Source organism: Tetrao urogallus (assembly GCF_951394365.1).
Source record: "Tetrao urogallus genome assembly, chromosome: 7".
Classification (NCBI taxonomy): Eukaryota; Metazoa; Chordata; class Aves; order Galliformes; family Phasianidae; genus Tetrao; species Tetrao urogallus.
In genome coordinates, this window is record NC_136820.1 from 6334699 (window position 1) to 6359867 (window position 25169).

Sequence of the window (25169 nt, forward strand, 5' to 3'; positions counted from 1 at the left end):
GAAGAGACATGGCACATCCGCTCCCCAACACGTCAAAGCAGGCACTGGAAACAACATAAAACTGCTCCCCAAAATAATACACTACTCTGGGAGGTGCTGGTGACACCCTTGAGAATACAGAGGCCTTGCAGAGAAGTCTTGACAAATGTGAGGGCTGGGCAGTCACTAATGGCACAAAGTTTAACAACAGCACCGGATTCTGCACCTGGGGCACAGCACTCCTCTTCCAGTGCTGGAGTTCAAGAAGCATTTGAACAATGCTCTCAGTCACAGGGCTCAAATTTTGGGTGGTCCTGTGTGGAGCCAGGAGTTGGATTGGTGATCCTCATGGATCCCTTCCAACTAGGAACAGCCTATGATTCTATGGTACATTTCTGTTTCCTCTTGTAGTGACATCTTTCGTGAAGAAAAATATATTACGTGCATTCTGTAAGCACTGCATCTTTGTAATGCTATAAATCTTTTTATATAATAAAGCTTTTTTATCAAAGAAAATAGCTTTGTGCTCAAAAAAATAAAGCATATATTTCAAACAGTACATCCTGATCATATAGCTTAACTAATCCTGTATGTCTTAAGATGGGGAGTAGTTCAGTTTTTGCAAAAATATTTGCAATACCGTGGCATCACAGAAGTACTACACAGTGGGTGCTTTTTTCTCAAATAGAAATTGATGCTGATAATTGTAATGTTGATTCATGATGCTAATGAGCAGAATTAGGGGGATGCAATTCCATGATTTGAGTTGGCAGTACTAGTCAATACAGTGTTAATATCTCTATGGAACAGTCTGACAAACTTTACACCAGCCACTCATCTCACTTTGTGAGTCTGGCAGAGAAGGTCTCCCCCTGTCCAAAGAGAAGGAGGTCCTTGTTAATCCTATCAGGAATCGCCCTGCCAGCTGGTGACAGAAGTGGTGGTCTCTGTTCTTGCTCTGTCCCACCCTTCTGGGCATCTTTCCTGTTCACTCCCCCTGCAAGGGCTGAAGAGGAATTGGATGTGCTGCCAGGCAATCCTGTGGAAGGAGAAGTCTGAGAAGCTGCTGAAAATTAAAATGTAGACAGGGCCAGATCAACATCTGAAATGTAGCCAAGCAGCTCCTGTGAACAGCGATGATGGAGGAAGCAGTGTGGAGCTGCAAACATTGAGGAGCCAGTCCACAGAGGAAAGGGGAAGTTCCAGCTACCACCAACTATTTGGTCAAAGGCACCAATGCCTAAAAAGACACTCTGATTTTGCTAACTTTCTGTTACGGAGGAGGTTAGAAAACAACCATACAAGAACAACAGCAAAAAAAAGAACTCTGTTACAGCAGGACATACAGGGCACAGGCCCTGCAGAAGGTGATGGGGAAGAGGATAGTAAGGCAGAATATGAGCATATTTCTACCATACAGACACAAGGTAATAGACTGTCTCTGGACATCATCTCACGCTGTTTACCAAACGCCTACAGCTGCCAAAAAGTGGAACTCCCACTGACAGAAGCAAGCTAAACTTCCATTATTCTGTGTTCCTACTTCTACACCATCCTTTCAGCTGCATAAATCTCCCCAGTAGTTCACCAGTGAGCCATGAAAAATCATGTTAATACAAGGATAAATACAACAAGCTTGCTTTCTTGCAGTAATGCTGGTTCAGGGTATTTATCAGACTTCAGTCCTCGTTGTCTCATTCTTCTCAGGCTCCAATTTTTTTCTTTTAGGCAGTTTTTACCCAGACCCTTATCACCTGATGTAACAAAAAAAAAAAAAAAAAAAAAAAAAAAAAAAAAAAAAAAAAAAAAAAGGGCTTGTAAACTAAGTTCATTTTGCATGAATAAAGTCATCCCTGCAGTAAATTGCCTATGGAAGTTTAAACCCAGATTGAACATACACTTTGTGTTACAATGATACTGTGGAAGCAGATATTCTGAAAAAAATAAATAAATAAATTTGCAGTTCCTTCAAGAAATATTTGTTTCAACCACCTATTACAGAAAAGAGACTGGAGATATAAATCATTCCAGAAAATACTGGCCACATTATTACACTGTTCAACTCCATGCTTTGCTTGGGGACCACCTGAACTATCTAGTCATAGAATCACAGAATGGCCTGGGTTGAAAAGGAGCACAGTGCTCATCCAATTCCAACCCCCTGCTGTGTGTAGGTCACCAACCAGCAGACCAGGCTGCCCAAAGCCACATCCAGCCTGGCCTTGAATGCCTGCAGGGATGGGGCATCCACAGCCTCCTTGGGCAACATTTCCAGCTAGCATTTAATGAAATGCCTGTATGTATGGTTCTAATGGGGGAGGTCAAATATCACCCAAGTGGAAGATAAAAATTAAAAGTAGATCTAAATTTTACAAAGCAGAAATTCCTTCACGATAGTCTCTATTATAGAAATCAGCATTTGTTCTGTGATCTACTGTGCCTTTCTGAACAGCCTGGGAAATAAAATAAAATGAAACAAAATAGCTATTTCTATTGTATTTTAAGCTAGTAACTTCAAAAAAAAAAAAAAAAAAAGCCAGAGATTACTCGTTTTTTATAATACTTTTCTACTTTTTTCTGTCATTTTACAAAGTAACTGGAAGTAATTTTGAGAGTAATTTACAGAAGAACTTAACAGAAATATAATACTCCAAGTACATGATGATGGAATTGAATTAATTAATGAAGTCATAGAAGGACTGAAATATTTGTGGTCTCAGCTCAGCTTGGTACATGGAAAACCAGGACAGTCTCAAAGTCAAATGCTCATTGGGTGTATGATAGACAATAATTAATGGACCTGTTATTTGGAAATTCGTTTTGTGAAGCTTTCTAAGATCACCACTCAAGAATTAACTGTTCACCATATTCAGCTCTGTTTGGAGCAGGCTCCAGATGTGAGTGCACCTTGACCTCTCTTGCATCAGATGTGATCAGCTGCCCAATGACTGAAGAGGGCCTGGTCTCTGTGCTGACTGTTCCTGCTGCACCATCCATTCCAACAGCCAATGAAGATCCAAAGGATCCCACTGGTACTGTCACTAAAGCAGAGGCTGTTACAGAGCCCTCATCTAGGTCTCCATTAGAAGAAATTCATCCATAGCATCTGAAACTTCCGCTCACACACACCTTCAAGACATGTAGCCTTTTGCCAGCAAAGACTACGTCCAATGCACAACTGTTAGCTATCCCAGCCTCCAAAACCCATCTGTTTTACCAGCATGATAAAGGAGCACAGGCAGACCTGGCTGGCCCACCTGAACAATATAGGTCAGCATCCAAGAAAAGAGTGCGTAGCCAAGGCAGCATCCAGCTGGCAGCAGTGGAGACAATGTGACACTCTCTCGGACTGACCAAAGGACCATCAAGGAAGCCAATTGGAATCATAGAATGGCTTGGGTTGGAAGGGACCTCAAGGATAATCAAGCTCCAATATCCCTACCGCAGGCAAGGCCACCAACATCCATATGTAATACTAGACCAGGCTGCCCAGGGACCCATCCAACCTGGCTTTCTACACCTTGAGGGATGGGGCACCTCTCTGGACATCCTGTTCCAGCACCTCACCGCTCTCAAAGCTTCTTCCTGACATTCAACCTAAATCCTCCCTCCTTCAGCTTCAAACCATTTGTCTTTCCATTATCTACCCTTATAAAGAGTTGACTCTCCTCCTGTAACAGGAAAACAGGGCAAAATAAATTCATCAACAGCCCTCATCACAGTTGTATCAATCACAAAAATAATTGCTAGCTCAGTGAGAAAAAATACTGCTTCATGTTTCCAAGCTTAGGTTCTGAGCTTGCATTACTTACAAAGATTTTACACATGCTAATTTATCAAGATCTTTTTTTCCAAAATTAACTTAAAAAGAGAGAGAATAACAGTCCACAAATTTAACAGTCTGGAGGAAAGAAAGCAGGTAGGGAAGGCAGTTATTGTTTTCTTTGGTGGAAAAAAAAAAAAAACAACCTCAGCCTACCAACAGAAGGAGTTCCCCTTCCTCTTTACCAGTGACTGCATTACAAGATAATACATAATCAGGATACAGTTCATGTCATCCTGCCTTATGAAAGAACCAGAAACTGATATAGTATTGTTTTGTGTTGCCTTTATTCTAAATGCATTTTACTGAATGAATTTAATTTCGTTAGGAAGTTAATTAGTGTAGCTGTTTCTTGTCACTAACGTAACCCGTACATATGCACATTCTCACTAGCTCTGCTATATCTCCCCTCCATGCAATCTTAAAATAAATGGGACAATTTCCCATAGAGCTCTCTCAATATTCAAGAACATGCTCAGTCTAGAGCTGCTGTGTGAATACTGCACCCATGTGCATTTTGTTTTTATTCAATAGTAACCTGCAAACTCAGTCACAAAGAAAAACCACCCATCAAAAGCCATGAGAGGAGGGTGCTGTTTTCATCCTTCTAATGTGGTTAAATCACAACATTCCACCACTACCAGCAGACTGCAAACCCGAGCTGATGCCTCTTTAGTTGAGCAGCATTAACATTCCAATAATTAAGAAATTTGAAAGGCTGAGCATTCTTTGGTGCTTCAGGAGAGATGAAGCTTTTTGAAATGCAACAGTTGAGTGTGGAGAATAAACAAAGCCAGAAAAAAGTAACAGCAAACTTGTCACCCTGTGAATGGGAGCTACACGAGGCAGCAAAACTACAAGAACAGGTGAAAATCCTGACAAGTGAAATTAGGCAGCAAGCAGTTCACAAACAAACAAGCAAAGCCAAGTTGCAAGACAAAAACCAATCTGAAAGAAAATTGCCAGCTGTTCCTTGGCTAAATTCCCTCTAACTGGTCACAGGTGAGCTTATTTAACTGCATGAGGGACATAACAAAATGGTAATGGAGGCACATGCAAAAATACAGCACAGGAAATATATCACCATAACAATATATTTTACTAAAGAGCGTAGGAGTGTGAAGCCTCTGCAGCTACTGGTGAAGTAAAAATAAAGAAATAAACACACACACACACATATATATATATATATATATATATATATATATATATATATATATAATGTTGGGCTAAAATACTTTCCACCTTCTAAGAGCTATTTTCATCACTACAGGAAAAGAAAGCAAAAACAAAAACCCACAAACTGATGAAATATTAGCAAGGACAAAATCTTGTTCTGAAGGTCAGAATGTGTGTCAGAACAAAAGTTAACTTAGCTTTATGTTAATAAATGCTCCACTTCAATAATTACTGCAAGTTAGTGAATTTAGTAACTATAATTTGTATCTTGAAACCTCACAAAGCTCTGAACATAAAGAAAACATGTGGAAAGGAGCTTCATCCCAGTTCTCTGTTGCATTGAGACTAGTTAAAACTACTAAATCATACTAAAAATAGTTTGGAAGAGATTTCTTCAGGTCCTGTAGTTCTATCCTCTGTAAAATATGGCTAAAGTCAAAGTTAGATGAGGCTGCTCAGGACCCTGCTTGCATTCTCAAAATTTCCAAAGACAGAAAAACCAAAGACCTCCTTTGTGCTGCTGAGCCATAGCTGCAATACTCTCACATCATTATTATTCTTTTCGTACATCATTCAGATTCAGAGCTTCCCTTGCTGCAACTCAAGACTCACCTCTTGTCCTTTGCATGTTTAACTTTGAAGGAGTTTAGCTCTGTCCTCTCCATGCGCAGCAAGGCAGCAGCCAGTTAACCTAGCCTCAGCCTTTGACCCTTCTTTCTCCTGGTTAAACTCAGTTTCCTTCATCTCCTAGCCAAGCTCTGTCTAATGTAGCACTGTATAGTCCTTCATCACAAGGTCACTTGCTAACTCCTTTTAAAAAGCCTGTGCTATGTTGAAGGTTATCAAAACCAGCACTGAGGAGCAATTAGTTAATTGCCACCTGTTGCTATCTGATCTCATTCAGTGGTCTTCCACTGCCATGCTTGAACCTGCTATCTGACATCCTGGCTGGTGTTTGGGCTAAAGGCAGGACTGCTGATCCAAAGTAACTGCAGGGATACTCCATGTCACACAACGTGATGTTCAGCAATAAAACTGCAGGGAGAAGTGTGTTTCCTAAGTAGCTGTTGCTCAAAGAATAGTGGGACATTGGCCTGCTGGTGCTGAGAAATTTTGCATCATTAATTTTTTTTTGTTAGTTAGTTTGTTTGTTTTCTTCCACAGGTTAAACTGTTTATCTTGATCCACGAGATTTATATACATACATATATTTTGCTCATCTAGTTCTCTCCTCTCCCACAGCAGGAGATGACTGCCTGACTGACTGGATGGAAATTCAGCTGCCAGCTGGGGACAACATATTACACTTCCAAAATTAAGCTACATTTTTAAACAAGGCATTAAAATGCTGTAATTTTTTTTTTTTTTTAAATCAGTGCTTTGGTTTGCACTGAGTCCAAAGAGCTTTAGTTTAGAAAATTAAATTGAATTTCAATACAATAATACTGTTATTCAAATGGATAAATTTGAGCATATCAAGCAAAAAAAAATATAAAAAATCCAGAAGCTCAAACAGGAAGAATATATTCTATATTCATAGTTTAATCAGGTGGCTTTTCAATTATCAGAAGGCTTTCACAAGGAACTTTTAAACTAATCCATTTTCAACCCTTAACAGCTAACAATCGAATAATATTGACGAAGCTTTGAATGTCATGCCTAAACCATCCCTACTAAAAAAAAAACACAGAAAATGAAATAAAACAGAGCAAACAGGCAAACAACAACAAGCAAAATAGCAGCAAGATCATTAATTGCCTCTTTCACTGTCTTTCTTTGAAAGATGACTGAATCCCTGGATTCATATCTGAGACCTTTCATCTTCTGATTGCAAAACAATGCAACTGTATATTTAGATAAATTAGGCCTCCAGCTTTACAAATGAATGTAACATTTTTAAAGACAGTTATTTCTACCACAATTACTTCAGCCATTCTGTACATTAAAGATGTACAGAAATACATTACGTACAGAATTGCACACAAATCTGTGTACCTTTGAAACCTCCAGATAAACTCCATTCCTGATTTTCACCTGCATTTTACATCAATTAATCACATTTAGGACAACTTTTTCACTCTCAGATATGAGAAAAATAAATTTCTCAGTAGTTCATGATTTGCCTAGGAAAAAAACAGGACCTCTTGTAAGGAAAGTCTTCATGCAATTATTTCTCAGAGCAAGCGAGTGGCTGCTGAAGGTTTGTTGCATGTGCTTGGAGAAGGTGAATGAACATGATAGTTGGACCACGGGAAGCTGTCCTGCATTAGCACCTTGTGCAAGTGTGTGTGGCTGCAGTTATTCTGAAAGTAAAATTCTTTGAGAAGAAAACCTTGGGGACACGTGGCTCGGTGATGACCATTGGGAGCAGCCACCAGCCCCATCATACTTGTAAGGCATGTGATGCCAAGGATGGCACCATTCAGCTTTTGTAACGTAAAAGGCTAGTGTAATTTGCCTTCCCATCCTTCACATCTAGGAACTGCCAGTGGTTGAAAGAAAAGCAATTAAATTAATCACTAAATCACTTAAACATTCCCCTCCATCCCATTCTCTTTTTCTACAGTCCATTTTTGTCAGCATGGAAAGATAAGTCCAACAGGATCCTGCTAAATGATTCATTTGGAACCTGTCACATATTTCATTTTCATAGAGTTAGCTTAAAGTATGCTAATTAGCTGCATGGCCCATCTATGCTTGAGGGTGAAAATGTTCTTATAATTACAGTAATTTCTCAAACCTTTGATCTGAAAAAACAATGGAATTGTGAAAGCTATTGGATCCACTTGTGTAGACAGTTTGATGATATTTAGGATCATGATCATTTTAGCAAAAGAGAATTTTGATTTCTTGTCTATATTCTGTTTACAGTGTGGTGAGAGTAGGGGGTATAAACAGACATATGGCATGGCATTCGTTTTAACTTCTTCCTGTGAACACCATGGGTAATGAAACCTTCCCAGTTAATAAAAAGAGAATAGAAATGATTTTTTTGTTCATTTTCCCATATGCTCACTGCGGTTATTCAGTAAGAAGTACCATATAAAAATAAATTTTAATATATAAAACAAGTGCAAAACTGATAGCATAGCCCGCCTTGGAAAGCACAACCTCTCTGTACTGAGCATGGCCCATGCTTTCTGTAATACTTTCAAAACTTCTATTCATGCAGTGAGGATATCTGATTTCTGGAATAAACCACATGGTTTCTGTTTTCTTTCTATTTGCCTCTGTGCCACAAAAATTCACAAGATTCACCCCCTACAGAGGCCCTGGGGATTCTGCGTGTTGCTAGCAGAAGTCACTGTTGTGGCTGTAGGACCATTTATCAAGTAAAAGCATGTGAGAAACATGGTGACTGTGGCTATCGAGAAGCAGACTTCTGAGAAAGAGTGCAGGACTCTAAATGGAAGAAATTAAGTGTAATGAGGAGCATTAGTGGCAGCATGTTCCAACAGAAAGGAGAGACGTTTGGGACAGGGAAAGGTTATGTTGTCAGTGCCAGAGCCCTCCTCACATGTGGCTCTTTGCAGCTGTTTCCCTGAAAGGTGCATTAATGCTAGTATTATCAACTTCCTAGAACAACAAAAAGCAGAGAAAACATTAATTGCCTTTACGAGAACAACTAGACCTAACAACAGGATATGAGTATTTCATAAGTGTTCTATCTTACTAGTAAACTGGTATTTACCACTCAGGAGAGTAATGCCCACAAGTTCCTCTGCTTATAATAATAAATACTATCTCCATACTTCAAACTGAAGAAGTAAGTTTTGTTTCAAAAAGCAAGATGCAACCTTTGTGTGATATACCTTGTCAAGTTCCTCTGTAGAACTCCTTTACATGCTTTTTTCTTCTTATGTAAAACTTAGTATTTTGAAGCACATTAAATAGGTATGACTAAGGCAACTATGTTGTGTTATTATTTCTAATAAATAGAGAAGCCAGGCAGTCTCTTCCATCATGACAAAGCTTGAGAAACTTCTCAAATTTGCAACCAAAAAATAGAGAATTAGTCCAAGAATCTGAAATCTTTTTTTTTTTTTATCACTTACTGACTGAAATTATACATTTCTTCATGAAGCACGAGTGGGTGGGATTTGCAATTTAAAGCAATTATCCTAAAGCACTGGAGTATGTTTTAGGAAAATGATTTACTCATTTTCCAGTACCCGTGACCCATTTCTGATAGACTGGGAGTGAGGCAGCAAGAACTACTCACTGCAACCACAGAAAAACTGGTAAGCTGGAATGTAACGCAGCCATTCCCTGTCCTTCTCATGTTGTCTATGATTGCCATATGGAGCAAAGTTTCCATAACAAACTAGCTATGGAATATTTAGTATTCACAAATAGTTGAAATGATCAGTAATTAGGACACTAAATTGGAAGTAGATAAAATTGAAAATCTGTCCAGTAAAACAAAGTGGCATGGCTTTATGGTAGATACTATAAAGACAGGAGCTCTTGAGTTTGTATGTGAAACTACAGTTGCTGTTATAATGACCAGTAAACACACTCTCTCACACAGTGACATTGAAAGTAGAGGCAATCCTGCAGAAATAAAATCAAATACATAGAAATCTACTGCTTAGAGGAACTCATCCAGTCTCTGAACATTCAGCAAGTCTTCTTCTTTCCCTTCTTAAACTCTGTTTGCAATACTAGTCTTGACCTGGATCTCTGACTTGTATATGTGCATTTCTCATTCAGTCTTTATTCTCACCAGGGGCAAATTGTGCTACAATGAAAGGAGCAGAAGTAAGATCTTAAGGTTCATTTGTACAGGCTGAGATGACTCAATTTCCTTTTGTACCCTAATGGGAATCTGACCTAAAATGTAAGACCTAGTTTTGCTGAGCACATTATATTTCTTTTCCTTTTTTTTTTTTTTTCTAAACACAACATGAAGATAAAAGTTTAACACACTGAACACTGAAGTTTCAACATACAAGGAGCACTTTGAGGACATAGCAACTCAGGGATGTGAAACATCAATTCAGAAGTTTCGTTTCTGCCCTACATCTGTTTCAATGTCAGCCAAAGGTGCTCCTTTGGCTGTAGTTTTTGGAACTATTATGCATACAAAGAGCTCAGACTTGATTGGGTAAGGCAAGAGAATATCCAAAGCTTTTGATGTTCTAGTTGGCTTTGGTTCTGCCTAGAGTATCTACTGTTACAGCAATTGTCATTTTAACAAATCAGTTTCTTCATCTCTCTTCTTCAGTGCTACTTGGTGATTCAATCTGTGGATTGCTCCAGATGCTGTCTGTAGACAGAACATAAGGCTGCATGCATTTCCCTTCTTCATCCAGAGGCTGTGAATGTAGCTAGTTTCACGGGCACTTTAACCTGCCAAAAGCAGAGGGAGCAACCCATGCTGCTCCCTATTCTTCTCTATGTTTCTGCAGACCCAACCAATCATTCTGATGTCCAAACATTATTACTACTACGTCAGGAAGCAGCCTGTCCTTATGTGGTATTAAGCTGGATCCATACCTGGTGAGTATCATTATTCACACAGCTGTTTACCTTTCTCACTCTGTCTGTTGGAGCAGTTACTCATTTCTCTTACCCCCAAGCCACCAATACGCGCAGTCTCCAAAACAGGGTTTCTACTTGCTCTGAATCCTTGTCTAAATGCAATGTTAACTGTTTTCCCAAAGCTTTCAGAGTTTGTCTTGAGAATGTCCCACATACCAGTCTCTGTGTGCTCTTGCTCACACTCAAAACTCTTACAGTTTTTCTCCCTGAATTTCAGTGCCCTTGTTTTTGTGTATGTGTGTTCGTACTTAGTTACTGTCTACCCAGCTCTTCCTAATGACTATACTTAGTAATAGAAGTTTCCCAAAGGGAACCACCCTCACATTCCACAGAAGAAAACCATTTGCAATTGCAGAAGTGATGCTAGTTCAGCCCTGCTGGAATATTGACTTTATGCTAGTGCTCACAAGGCTTTGTATATTAACCATTCTTATTTGAGTATTGACCATTCTGACTGTGGTTTAGAAACCTAATTGAAAAAAAAAAAATCGCCACATATATTATTTCCTCTTTCATTTCTAATCAATAAACTGTTTTTTACAGCCTGTGGAAAATCCCTGACTCACTGCTTTCCTTTTTACCTTATAACTATGCTTTGGCTTGGGTCAGCCTTCATGTAGTTCAGAATAACCTTCAATAGTTGCTGGTCTTAGACAGTGTTTTTTAACAGCAGAAACTCTTAAGTTGCTTTATATATATGAAGTTTACTTTATTTATGCTACTTAAGCAGTGAGTAACCACCTCTGTATTCTTGAAGACAGAGTGTTCAAGTGATGTCTATTTTTTAACTCTGCTAAACACATTGTTATTCTGGCACATATTATAAACTATTAAATACAGAACAAGTGCAGGATAAAATACATTTATAATGAAAAATCCGCTACTCAGATGCATATTTCTTTTTGCTAAATGGCAAAATCCAGTACCTCGTAATAGTTGTTCAGCTGAAGGAATCACTGCGCAGCTTAAGACTGACCAAGTGTGGACAGGAGCAGTCCTGCCAAGTAAGTCTGTCCTACATGTCCAAGCATTGTGATGAGTTCTGACAGCTCAGCAGCTTTACAGCATTTTCTTCTGCATGAACAATAGAGTAATACTGGAAGTTGAACTTACTTGATTGCTATCTCTGCAAATAAAAATATGACTTCTTCCTTCCTGTATGTGGGCTGAGAAAACCTTCAGCTGCTCTTGGGTGAGCAGCAAAGACCAAAGCTTTCTTTCATGCTGATTATATGTGCTGTATGCTACGGGTGCATGAAATGGCAGTAAAGGGAGGAGGACTCACCGAACTAAGACATTACAAGGTAAAAATTAATAATTTTACTTCTATAAATAGAGTCAAAAAGCTGATCTACTTCTGAGTAATATAAACTGTTGGTATCTGGGCTATAATTATACCATTTATTATCATTTAAAAAATGATTGTTCCTACTTAAAGCCAGTTTGAAATATTAAAAACATATAGTGGAACGTTCTTTTATGCCAAGAGTGGAAAGTCGTCTTCATAAGCCTTGCAAAACTTCTTACAGCAAGGTCGATAGTGAAACAGATTTCTCACGCCTGTCTCAAAAATATTAGTGTGCATGAGAAATTCTAAACTCTTCAGAATTCTTCTTAGAGCATGCATTTTAAAAGAACGGGTTTAAATCGGATGTGGACACAGTATTCCAAAGGTCTTCTAAAGATACCTTGACTGGTGCTTAAAAAATCAGAATTTTCTCTGAAAATGTAAGTTACAATCAATTACTGGGAAAAACATGACCCTAATAATGGAGATGTGCTTTATAATCATTTCACAGATGAGTGCAACAGAATTAAGAATTGCAGATTAAAGCCATGTTACTGCTTCCAAACAAGAGAGTAATCAGAGAGTGAGCACATTACCTCTCTGAGACACCATATCTCAGCCATTACTACGTTCTTTGGATACTCTCTATAAGGTGAGATCTCATTAGCAAAATGTTCATGTACCCTGGATGCTACATCCGTATACTTTTGTGCAAACAGAGAACTCTGTGCGAGTGTTACATCTAAATATGAGCATGGATGTATCTGGCTACGTTCAACAAGTGCCAATAGGTTTTCCTCCTTGAAAAAAAAAAAATAATAAAATCCTTAATTATTTTTAGCTTCTCTTTACTTTTTACAATAGAGGAGTGCAAGAGAAATTCTGTAGCAAAAAGTTTTGGAAATGAAGCAAGAAGAAATTGACTTCTAATCTGCAGATCCTTATTTCCAGTGTGCTCTACAAATCTAGAAACTGTTGCTGCCTTACGGGTGCCCTGCAGTCATCCAGCAAAATGCTAAAAATATGGCCGCGGTGTCTTCATAAATTATGCATAAATTGTACACGCAGCCTCTTTACATTTCATTATTTTCCCCTTCTTCAATCTTAGATGCAAATTAAACTTGTAGAATTTTCTAACAGTCAGTGTATTAATTATTTCGGAAGGCTGATAGAGGCAAATAATTGAAAAAATATCCTGTCATGCAGTTTACTGAATTGCAAACACTTTCATTATTGTAAATAATATGTTTTAACACTAAGAGATGCAGCTTATTGCTGCCATATGCACCATGAGAACTGTTTCAAGGTTATGTATATGTAAGATAATGTCAAACACAGTTCACTTACATATTACTTCATGAATCTGTAACATTCTGTAGTTAACAATAAAGAAAGGGAAACGGTTTTAAGTTGAGGGAGGGAAGATTTAGGTTGGATGTCAGGGGGAAGTTCTTCACATAGAGAGAGGTGAGGTGCTGAAACAGGCTTCCAATAGAGGTTGTGGATGCCCTTCCATCCCTGGAGGTGTTCAAGGCCAGGTTGGATGGGGCCCTGGGCAGCCTGGGCTGGTATTAAATGGGGAGGTTGGTGGCCCTGCATGTGGCAGGAGGTTGGAGATTCATGATCCTTGAAGTCCCTTCCAACCCTGGCCGTTCTGTGATTCTGTGAAGGAATGAAAAATACATATCTATTTTACTAATTCCCATTTTTCTTTTACAGTAACCTTCAAAAGAGGTGCTTAGCAGGATGTCCAACAGCAGCTTAACCCAGCAGAATCAGTCTATGATCAGGACAGTGCCGGACACCTCAGACAGGCTTCGCTCTATTCTCATAACCCTGTACAGCATTGACCTAGCTGGGGGTACACTTGGTGTCCTTGTGATGGCTCACCAGTTGATTCAAAGGAAATCCCAATCTGTGATGATTATTATCATAATCAACCTCCTAGTGCTTCACACTCTTCTGTTACTCAGCATCCCCTTCCGCCTCAGCTATTACATTTCACAGGAATGGAAATTTGGGACATTCACTTGCAAGCTAGTAAGTGCCATCATCTACCTCCATATGTACACCACCTTCACCTTTTATGTTGCTATCATCGTAATACGTCTCTTTCAACTTGAGTTCAACAAGTGCTACACTACAATTTGGGTGACAACTGTCTGGATGCTAGGAGCTCTGGTGATTGCTCCTGTTTTTCTCTCTTACTATGGCACCTCTAGAACATACCCTTCCTCTCAGTGCTTTCAGTTCCAGCAGGAGATGGAAAAGATGCCCATGGTGGTACTAAACTACTGCTTGATCGGAGTTCTGCTGGCAGTTTGTGTTTTGCTCACTATAATCCAGTTATACGTGATGTGCAGACTGACTGTGAAATACTGGCCTGACATCAACTCCCATGTGGAATTCAGGGCTCAGGCAAAGAGTTTCTTCTTCACCTTGGTAACAATAGTGTGTTTTATGCCTCATCATGTATTCAGAGTATACTATATTCAGAATTTCCACCTGGATAAAGACCATAAACTTCTCCCATACAATGAAATTTTTTTAGCTTTAACAACAATGTGCTGCTTGGATATGTTGTGTTTCATAGCAGGCATAGCCCACTGAACTAAGAACTATCAGGAAATCCAACTAACAGAGTGCCAGTACTGGCTGTTGGCAGAAAAAAACTGCGTCAGGACTTTACTGAGCCAGGGAGACTGCTGAGTTTTAAGATGCTATATAGGATTGTGGTAGTTGCCAGCTTTTACAGGCTAGAAAGATACACCTTTCAGAAGCTACTGTTTTTCAGCTTCTTCCTTGAAGGCAGATAGATGAACCTTACTTTGGACTTTGACCTAAATGTCATGCTGTGAATCTTCATTAAGATTTTCCTCAGCTGTCTCTCTCTAACCACTGCAGTACACCTATCCATCCTTTGTCTTTTTTTCCTCAGAGCATCTCAATAACAAGACATTGTGCCTGATAGATTGTCCACTGTGAAAATCTAACAATGTCTTTTGACAGCTGTGATGCCAAAGGGAAGAGGAAAAACATTTCTTTGCAGTATTTTTCCACAAGGAAACAAGAACGCAAACTGTACTAAAAACCATATTTGAGGCATGAAATAGGGCATGAATTAAAAGTTCTAGTGGAGTATTTTAGAAGAAGCTTCTTTTCTTCACCTCTATGAAGTGTATATTAAACCAAATGAAAGCATTTAAGATTCTAACAACTTCATCTTTACTTGCTTCATTTAAAAAATACAAGTGGCCCCCTGAATTGCAGTACTTACACCTCTAGAATTAGCAAGAGCTGAACAGGTTGCAGGTTTCAAAAAAAACAACAAACAACCCACTGTTCAATGTTAATCTCCCACCAGGACTGAATTGGTGGAGGTTATTCCCTAAGTCTATCACAGCTACTACAGTTCCCTGCCCATAACTGGAGCTAGAATTCAAGATCAGGGGCTTCAGTACTCCACTGAAGGATCAGCTGCTCTCTGACATGGGGAAATATTCCATCAGACTTCAAAAAATTTTTGATCAGAAGAAGTCTTTCATGTCTGGTCACTTTCATTTGCATGCTATTTATTATCAGATGCCATATTTTTCCATTTATAGATGTAACAAAGCAAAACCAGAATAAACTAACTGAACTGTGTTTAATCGGTTCAACATATGTTCCTGCATGTGTATATAAACTTTCCATGGAGTGTATATTTTTCCCATTAGATGGATTATATTCTTTGTGACTTTGAAAAGTGGAATTAAATACTTGAGTCTTGCTCTTTCAGGAACTGCATCCATCATGGAAATGTATGTTTCTCCTCATTATGTATAAGTTATTTCCATGCATGCTTGTTCTGCTCAATGTAGAAGGTCTCTACCCCTTCTGTCTAAGGCCCCATTGTCATTTGCTCTATCACAACCTGAGGCCAGATGTCATCCATCCCAGATACCCCAGACTCACCCAAGAGAATGTTTCTTTCTTCACAGCACCATGAGATGTCAGAATTCATACACTGGCTATCTTTCCTACAGAACTGTTATGATGCCAGGATTCAAACAGGCCCATAGTTGATTTGAGAGGGTTCAAGAGCTACACCTATCAAGTACTGCCAGTGATGTCGCTGGCATTTTTATTTTTAATTTTTAACAAAAAGAGCATGCACTGACTTTGCCAATGCCTAAGATATATTTTTACTTTTAATCATTGCCATTAAGTTTCATTTGAAATTCCCAATGGTTCAAGGATCTTTTCCACCTCTTTTAAGAAGGGGGAGTCCATGGTACTATTAGCAAGTCCCAAAGCCTTCAGAAAAATCCCATAGTTCCCTTAGTGATACTAGGTCCACTCCCATTCTCACAGCACAGTCTTCACAATCTATGATTCTCAAAGAGAGCAGTTAGAGCTGCAATACAACAGAGTAAGACAGAGATACAATGCAAAAGGACAGATTCTAAAAAGGATTCCCAAAATAGCAGTTTCTGAACTCTTTCTCTAAGCAGGATGCTCCTTATGTACCAGAGACTCTCAAGGCGAAAAAGCTTAAACAAAGCTTTGGTACTTTAGAACAATTTTGATGAAAACTAGGCAAGAGACAGGGCCTGCAGACAAGTTGTTCGTATATCTGTTACTTTAAGCTGGATCTGCCAAAGTCTTTAAGAAAACTGACAAAGCCCTGGATCGGGCAGCAAGCACCTTGTTGAAGGTATGAGAACATCAGGAGTGTTCCGTGCTCCATGTATTGGTATAATGTCGATCACACTATGCATTGCATTTCATATCTATCTGTATCTGAGGAGTTAGATTGCTAACACATTCTTTTGTACAGTGTCTGTATTCAACCCGGTTGATTCTGAAGCTGTGTTGTCACTTTGTGTTTGACTGGCAATAGCTGGCCATTACCAGACCTGCTCTTCTTGCCTTGCTTAGGAGCTATGGGACTGCATGCTGCACTGGCCCTAGCTGGGACAGTGTTTCTAGCAGTCTGCTTGATGCTGATTTCTAGATTTGTGCGTAACATAGTGCTATTAGAACACCACTGTTTTGGCTTCTACTGTACAGTGCTTGCAGAGCATCAAGACTTTCAGTTTTTGTCACTTTGTACCCCAGTGAGTAGGCTAGGGCTGAGCAAAGTACTGGGAGAGGGCAGTGATGGGATAACTCTCCCAAATTTGTCAAAGGTATATTCCATACCATATAACATCATACCCTGAACACAAATAACGCTCCTCTCCATCTCTTGATCTTCTCCACTGATCTATCTGGCCTTATATTTCAACCTAAGCCGCTTTTTAATACTTGACCACTTTCTCTGTCTCTCTCACTGACTAGAGCTCAGCCATGTCAGGTCAGACCACTCACTGATCGCAATATGGTTCCCTTAATTCAGGGAATAATGGTTTGAGCATCAATACCAGTGTTATTAGCTTTGAGACTCAGTGTTATATAGGCCGTAACCAAAACCCAGTCACCCACTGAAATCTATAAGCATTCTGAATACTGGTTAAAATAAAAGTCATCATTCTCTAAGAGGATAATCCGAGAAGTAAATTCTGATAGGGCAATAAAGCTGAGCTTAGACTGTAAGAGATAATTCTTACTATGTATTATGCAACGACACATTCCCTGGAAAACAGTTAAAATTGTCGGTTTGAATGCTGCTCATACAATCTAAGTAATTCTGGAGATAATTATACACACTTGTAATTGCTTTCATGTTAACTGAGTATATAAAATTATAAACCATTTAGTCATCCCATTCATTTTTAATGCTTTCATATGAACATTGGGAAAATCCCCAGACTTTCTAGAGGAAAGAATACGAAACTACTAAATGCATCTTCTGATGTTGCTGTTTGCATGAAATTGTGCTTAAGAAGAACAGGTAAGCAAAAGAAAAAGCCTATCTGTATACCTTGACTTCCTAAATTGGGTTGGTAATAGAAATCTGTAGGCAGAGCAAGAGAATTCTTACAATCAAGAGGTAATTTGTCATCAGGACAAATGTTATATATTTTATTCTCCCAGAGGTTGCACTCTCTCTGATAAAATGTGCTTGAAGAATACATACACAGTAGATTATTTTCTCTGCTATAGCAGAGAAGAATTGATAGACCACAGCCCAGGCACTTTTGAAAAACAGGAAGTTTGATCAGTTTACATTCACATCACCTTTGGTTCCTCTGAACACTTAGAGCATAAATGTTACAGAATCACAGAATCACAGAATTGTAGGGGTTGGAAAGGGACCTCCAGAGATCATCGAGTTCAACCCCCCTGCCAAAGCAGGTTCCCTACACCATGTGGACAACAAATGTTGTCTTCTGTAGTAAAGTTACTCTGGACATCTCAATGGAAATGTAAAAAACACAAAAAATTCATTTCCTACACATGCCCAAAAGTTTGTGAGCATTTCTGGAACTTCCTCCTGTCACAGTGCTATAATGGCTGGCCTCTTGTACCTGCCTCTTGTACTCAGACATCTCCTTTTAAAAAGAGCTGAGGATGATGTGAACCCACTGGCAAACTGCACTAGAGACATATTTTTGTGATTCATATCTGCTAGTATTCAGAATGACAATACTAAATGAAAAAAAGTCTCCATTACCTTTGTGTGCATCTATTCCTTCTGCTTGCTTATACAGTAAGGTCATATTGATGGTGCTGTCAGATGAGAATGGCCCTCACTGTAAACAAGCTGAAGGAACAGATTCATTAGGAGGAAACACAGCCCTCTTCCTTTATTTTTCCTCTCCACATGAGCATTAGTATTTTGAGTGCTAACAGATTTTGGTGGAGAAAAACAACACAGCCAGGTAATGCTATTTGCCTCAGCTCAGCTGCCAAGTTCATTCACAGCAGGATGCTCGTTACTATTTACATTGCCCATTCTGCTGTCTGCAATAGATGAAGATCATTTCCTTTGGAATTTCACAAGTAAGAACTAAAGAAGGTGTCTTGAATTTTCGTTGTTTGAGTCTGAATCCCTTTTCCTGGCTATCCTGACACACCATATTTCAGTGTGACTCTGATATGAGGGAGTTGGTCTCCAAACTAAGGATTCACTTACAGCAGGGTGTTCTTGTTCAGAACAGCAGGTTTCACAACCATGTATTTTCCCTTGCAACACGTACATAAGAACCCACTACAGTCCCTACCTTTTATTATATATAATCCATCTTGGGGTCTTGGTGCCATGGCATTTTATAAAGCATAAGCCAGGGAGCAGTGATCTGGGACACGGAGTATAACCATACATGAATAAACCTGTGAAAGGGGTTTTGTGTTAAAAACTACTTTTATCCATAAATGAAAGCTTTGTGTTTTTCGAGTGACTTTGCACAAATCTGAGAGGTTTGCATTCATAGCAATGATTGTTACATGAAGAATAGATATCAGATGAAAACAAACACAAATACGAAAAACGAATTCACTAAATATGTAAATAAAGCAATAAAGTGCCCCCAATCCAAGCTACAAATGGCCATCATAAAACAACATTTCTTAATGTCTTTTTTACTACATCATTTTCTGCTATTGGTTAAGGGCTGTAATGAATACATAGTAAGGCATAAACTTCTGTTATCATGCACAGAGTATTTGTTCATCAACTAGAACCAGACAGACAAAGAAAGGACAGGAGTCATAGCTAAGAAGGAAGAAGATGTTGTACCAGATGAAAGATCTGCATGGTAGAAGTCATATAATGTAATGGCAAGTGTTTAACAGAAGAAATGTTATTTCTAAATTCTGCTACTGATAATTGTAATTGCTTATAGTGATCTACACTCTGGCATTATCTGGACAGAACAAGAGGCAAGGCCTCTGCCAGCAAATTGCTTTACCTATTCCTTAGCAGTAAAAGCATTCCTTATGTTGAACAGATAGACAACAAAAAACTCATGAGAGTTCTGAGAAGGAAAATGTCTGACAGCAAAAAATCAAGTGCCTTGAGTGGCTTTATTTCTGATTCATTAGATTCCACGCTTTCTACGCAAACTCTTGCAAGGATTTACATTCTGATTCATCTTATATTCTGACAACCAGTCCCAGGATATTCTCTCCAAAAGGATGTGAAGTCCTAAGCAAATACAGTCATTGCTCCATGAACTCAGCTCCTTGGTATATTTGTTTTTGTACCTTCTATTTCTTGGCTGTCTCTTACCCCTTTAGATATACTAGCACACCCCTCACCTCCTAGCTTCTGAACCATTTGGGACTGAGATTGTATCCCAACCTTCAGAGTCTCTCCTGCTTTAAGAGTATGTATATGATTCTACATGATCAATTATGATAAAACATGCAGAATCATCAAGGTGCACATAGCATACAAGCCAGGTAACACAGATTGTGAAGAACTAGACTTAGAAATATCAGGAGCTATTAGCTGAAGCTGAACTTCAGCTGAAGTAATTTTCTCTCATGTGAAGAAAGATGGTAGCATCACCGTGTGATGGCAGCATCACCGCTCTCAATCTCCTTAAAGGAAGGTCTAGTTGGGCATCACATGATATGTGGTTCCTCACCTCCTTGTCTTTTTTTCTTTTTATCTGTATAGCCAAATTCTGTTTGTTTGTTTGTTATTTTTTGCTGATGTGTCAGAAAGCTAACTCAGCACCGGAATGTTCAGTGTAATTTGTTCAGGTTTCTAGATTTATATTAACAATTCTAACATTATTTATTTGATTTGTTGCCAGTTTAGTTCTGGCATGAAGACGATAGAAAATAGAAGGTTTGAAAACTTAAACCAAAATTATGTTACGATTGCAATTACTTTTCAGAAACTTTGAACAGTGTTAAAGCTTATTAATTTAATAAAAATCTTGAGGGCTGGTATCTGCTGGCATACAGAGACTTTTGCCATTTAAGAAGTTTCCCACCATGCAAATGCCTCACCTATATAACTTTGTTCTAAGAACTGTATCGTACATGCAGAGGACATGATTCATGAGACAATCTTTGTGCAAAAGCATGGGCTTTTTATCAAAATCTCTGGACAATGTTGATGGGTGCTTCCTCTGATAATACAGGCTCTATAAACGTAAGAATCACTGAATCATTTACAAAATAATCTCACATACTAGTATCTGCATGATAAGCATTGGAGCAAGATTAAAGTGACTTAGAGGAAATGAATGAATTCTGAGAAGTCTAAAAGAATGAGACAAAAACAGAAGAAAACCTTCCTCTTATGTTTTATAAAAGAGAAACAGCTCAATTACAAAACTCAGATCATTATAAGCCAAAACAAAACATAGCAAGGGAAAGTGGAAGGAGAAGGAACATGTAAATCAGAATTTTTTTTTTTTTATTTAAAATGATGAAGTTTATAGAAGTTTAAGAGAGAAATAGATATAAAAAAGAGGAAAAAAAAAAAAGAAAAAAAAAGAAATAACCCCAAAAATATTTTTGAAGCAAGCTAGCAAAATTTAATGGTTCAAAATAAAAGACCATGGCTGACTGATAAGCAGAGGCAACTGAAATAAGCAGGAAGTAAGTAGTAATAAGCAGTAGTGTTGACTGTTAAGAAAAAAGTCAAAGCATTTTCAGGAGAATGTAACTAGACCAAAGCCATAGATTACACCTTAGCAGAACTTGAATTGCTCCCTGAAGTCACCCCAAATCAGAATAATATCTCTATTATTAAATATAGCATACCCAATTCCATCAGCTTTCTTCTATAATTATTCTTTTATTACTGCTCACAGATCTTGAAAAGGAATTCAGTGAAAAAGGAAAGCTCTTCTGTCATTATCAAATGGAATAAAATCTGTTTAATTAGATCCCATATTCTAATAAGAAAGCAACTCATTTTCAGATATTTCTTCAGTAGCTAGCTTCTGACAAAATAGCTCTGGGGAGAAAGCTCTCAGTTCACCTTCTGTTCCTACACACACTGGTGGCATAAGCCAGTGGGAGTCTGATCAAAGCATCCTGCCTTGTCTGCCAACAGGTAATAGGCTCTCAGCTGCTGTACTGTCTCCTTATGCTGAGGTTTCCCTGTGCTGCTGTCATCAGAGAGCACTACCACTGAAATATTATGGAGATACTTCCATTCCAGTGGTGTCCCTTTGTAGTACAACCACTCAGTGCAGCAATATGCCTGCTATACCTCTGCCCGGGAGATCACGGCACAGGAGCAAAGCGAGGAGCCAGAGAGGGGTAAGGCCCTTACATGTCATCCAATTAAACCAGAATTCATCTAATATTTGCTGGTTCTGTCAGTTGTGAGATGGGAAAGCCAGAAACCATAAAGTTTAGAAAAGTTTAGAAAAGTTACTCAAGATATATACGAAACTGCAAAGGAGTCGCAACAGTGGATACAGTACTTGAAGGATATTGCCTGCTCTGGGAATCTGGCTCATGCCTGAGACTGTGCTTTGTAAGTGACTGATTGCAGCCTCAATATCTGCAAAACCTCTTGAGGCCATGGGAAAAGAGCATGCAGGCAGGTAAGTACAGATTGGATCTTTTTGATGAGTTTGAGAGATAGAAAAGAGTCTAAAGGGCTTTATCCAGCAATTTTGGATCACCAAGACTTCTTCCTCCATCAAAACCAGAGAAGAATATCCATCATTCCTTTCTGCTTAGGGTAACCCCAACCTTTGTTTTCTGGTGAATAACTATCCTTGCAGTAAGAGCGTTTTATGAGGTGCTGCCCACGGAATACAGCTGAGTATTTTTGCTCCTGAGAAGAAGGACAGTGGGAGTATCAGTTTTTTAAGCACCTAAGGGAATCAACAAAATGCACTTTCTGAGACTTAAATGAGATGAATGCTAACCAGAAAATAATAAGTGTCAGAAAAATAATTATGTGAATACATGAAAATACAATTGTAAGACTTCAAGCAGTCAAAATAAGCCATTAATCTATCTTGTAACCTGAGAAAGGTTCATGTAGACTTAGAAGAGCCACTGATAAAACATTCCAAATAGACTCAATAATGACCAAAAGATCAGTTTTTTGATCATTAAACAACTGTGCTTGCTGCTCAGGGACAGACCTCTTGGAACATGCATTACACTTAAGAAAGAAATCATTAACCACTGAACTGAGGAAAAATTATGCCACATCAGAATACCATGTCAATATCCTGTCACTCTGTGACTCACTGCACTTAAACGTGGTCCTGTTACAGTGCTTCATGCCCTCAGATAAAACAGTGGGCAGCATGGAAATGCACATAAAATCAATCTTCAGGACACTCAGAGGAGTTAAGGGTTAAGACTTCTTTACAGGATTAACATATCTTGTTTCCATCCATCACAGCTGTAGAGAATTTCCCTCTTCCTTTCTTGCCAAATCTCCCACGTCATGTATTAGCATTATAGTAGTAGTTTGATCCTAAATGATATTGAGGAAGACTGTTGTTAGGCATGGATATTACTGCAATATGTACAGCACTGCTATCACACCATTCAGCTTTGCATATCTCAGCACTGTCTCAGCATACACCAAAGCCTGAGCAGTTCTAGATGAATGATACAGATGAATACTGTTGCAGCAGTGGGAAAAACGGCCCTATTTCAATTCCTCTTTAATTTTTCCTCTTTAATGCTTAGAGCTCCTCTCCCCACTTGTTGAGGGAAGATAGATGTTTTGCAGCTGTTTCTTTACATGTCTCAGACATAGATGCAAACTGATCGGAGTAGATTTCATATCCCTGCAGCAGCTATATTAGGAAGGAAGAGACTGGTGGGAGATCTGCCTGGTAATTTTGCTGATGATATCAGCAGTGAGTAAGTGGCACGAAGGATTAACAGAACTTATTCCACTCTAAAGTTCAATAATTAGTGCACTGCTGAACAGCAAAGAAGGAACAGAAATTGTGCTTTTAGTTTGCAGCTGGAATTAGGGAACCAAAAGTGCTTGCCAAAGAGGGTGGAGAATTCATTGGAGGATGGATATCCCTACTTCCTTCCCCTCCCCAAGTGCAAATTTCCCAGTTGCAAGAGATACCTACATGATCTATGTGACAAGGAACACGGTCTCCACGACTCTCAACTCAGTTAGAGGAAAGAATCATTGTAATCCTTCCCTGCTCCCCCCTCTCTTTTTATTTTTCTCTAGTCAAGTTATATTTGAAGTAATACAATCATAGCATTTTGTCAGTAAGATACAGATTTGTAAATATATATACACTCAGCATCTTGTGCTAAATATCTTAGTGGGAAATAAATGAGCATTTGACTAGTTGTTTGCTGTTGTTTCACTTTACTTTAACCTGAGAGAATTTCAAAACCTCCTCAACACTGTTATGATGGGGTCATGACACCCGCTGACTCCCAATACACTTCTAATGAGTTTATTGGCAAGAAAAAAATCACAGTATCAAAGAAGGACTGAGGCTGGAAGGGACTTCTGGAGATCATCTGGTCTAAACCACCTACTCAAGTAATGCCACCTAGAACAGATTGCTGGGATTTTCATATGAAAAAAAGATTTCAGAACTTTCTGAAAGTTACAGAGATATAAAGCATCAACCAAAAAATTCTCACAGGGAATTGAGACTCCAGTTTCAAACCCTACCACCCTCTGGCTTTAGCCTCCTTAAATGCCTTCACATACAGTAACCAGCAGACTATCAGCATATTTGTGGCAATGGTTGTTGGTTACCTACTTGTTACAGAGAAAGAAGTGCTGCAGTTTAGGGTGTGTGGAAGCACCGTTCAACCTAGGCAGCATTCCTGGACATCCAAGAGCAGACCACATCAACAAACACCTCAAAAAGCACATACAAATTTATTTATTTTTTTAGATGAGATTTGGGGCCATCTGGAGGTGAACCTTACGTTGGAGGTAAAAATAATTGCTAACAGATGAAACTGTAGCTTAGATTTGTAGACTTAAAAACTCTCTTGACTATCCCCAGAACCTGAAAAATAAAGTGAGACTTGCAGAAGAAACACATGGGTTGATAGCACTTTATGTGGTAATCTCCTTCATGTGCCAATCCAAATAGAACTTATATCAGCACCAGGTGTCTGTGTATTGGAAGAAAAAGCAGTTGTGAGCACAAGACATGTTGAGTCTATTGAGACTGTTGGTTAATACTGAGCAAAACAGCATATTAGAAAAAGAAAGATCCTCACGTTACTGGTTACGCAAGCAGAGAGAAGAAAATGATGAGGTTATCTGTGTAGCAGGGCCTGTGCTGTAGAAGATACTGACTCCTATGAGTTCTTCAGACATGTACTCTCCTTGTACAACAAATGAAACGTGCCATCAAAACTGTTAAACTCCATCAGAATCAGAAGGCTACATTTGCATTCTAACAGAACTGTGGCTTGTCTCCAGCTATAATACTGCCAAAGCCATGATAGTGCATCAGAATGTAACTTTGCGTCTTCTCTGAAGCATGCTTG

The 25169-nt window shown here is 38.9% G+C and overlaps 1 pseudogene across 1 annotated transcript; it reads left to right on the top strand.

Annotated features, from left to right (window-relative positions):
• Positions 1 to 13559: 13559 nt before the first annotated feature.
• On the top strand, positions 13560 to 14423 carry LOC306948756 (putative G-protein coupled receptor 141 pseudogene; annotated as a pseudogene). Its single transcript has one exon. The product of its transcript is annotated as a putative G-protein coupled receptor 141 pseudogene (transcript).
• The last annotated feature ends 10746 nt before the right edge of the window (positions 14424 to 25169 follow it).